Below are 1,015 nucleotides of genomic sequence, written 5' to 3'. Positions count from 1 at the left end.
AAAAACAAGTTTGTCATATTGTGTTGATAATTGATTGTATGCAAGACATTACGTGAATGTAACTTAGCAGCAGTAATAAAAAAAAGTAGCAACAACAACAATGTAAATCCAACAAGTAGCTGGTTAGTGTTGTGTCTCACATTGGAGCCCCAAACTCAACTGAGCAAAGATCACTGTACTTATAGTTTGTTCTTTTGTTGAAAAGCACATAAAGTTGCACACACACGCATGTATCCCTCTGTGTGATGTAAGAGTCAGTCTACTTAGCATTTTGAATTATGTTTTTATTTTTCACCAACACACAGGACTGTTTACCACCACAAGGGCTGCAGCTGAGGCAGTAAAACTGTCTTAGACGCCAAAAGAATACAGCGAAGCCGCACCTTCATTTAACAGAGGCTTAAGAAGGTATGTAGGTAACTCCTCTGAACTAAATCCAGTCCAAAACTTTTGGGGATATATGTTTAAAGAGGCTACATCCCCAAATAGAAGACACAAAAGAAGAAAGAAGAGTAAAAGCAGCCTGTATGTGTGTTGAAGAAAAATATTAAATGAGGAAAAGGAGAGCTACACGTTTAATATTTGAAGCAACACGTAAAATCTAAGAGCAGAACATTCCACTATATTTTAAACAACCACCAGTTTCCTGAATTTTTAAATTAATTTTCATCATAAATTTGAAAAAAAAAGGGGAGGGAAGTGCATAATCCTCAAAAAAACAAAAAAAAGAGTTAAATATTTAAATTTAACAGCACAAAGTCTGACAAATTCACTGCATTATAAAAACATTTTATTTTAATTTGTCACCTGGTTCTTAAACTTTGTTTTTCCTTTACATAAATTATGACATTTCTACCATAATACAGTGTCACACACCAAAGTATGTGTGTGACACTCAGAATGTAATTTATCGTCAGCCACCTCCCAGTGTTACAAAGAAATCATGCTGAGTGTTAAAATATAAGTATGCATTATGAATGTTGTTCTTGTAGCAGAGTATGTTTTGCACTTTGAT

This window comes from Stegastes partitus, unplaced genomic scaffold (genome assembly GCF_000690725.1).
Source record: "Stegastes partitus isolate 25-593 unplaced genomic scaffold, Stegastes_partitus-1.0.2 Scaffold2501, whole genome shotgun sequence".
Classification (NCBI taxonomy): Eukaryota; Metazoa; Chordata; class Actinopteri; family Pomacentridae; genus Stegastes; species Stegastes partitus.
The sequence above is the reverse complement of the archived record's forward strand: the minus strand, read 5'-3'. Positions refer to the sequence as shown.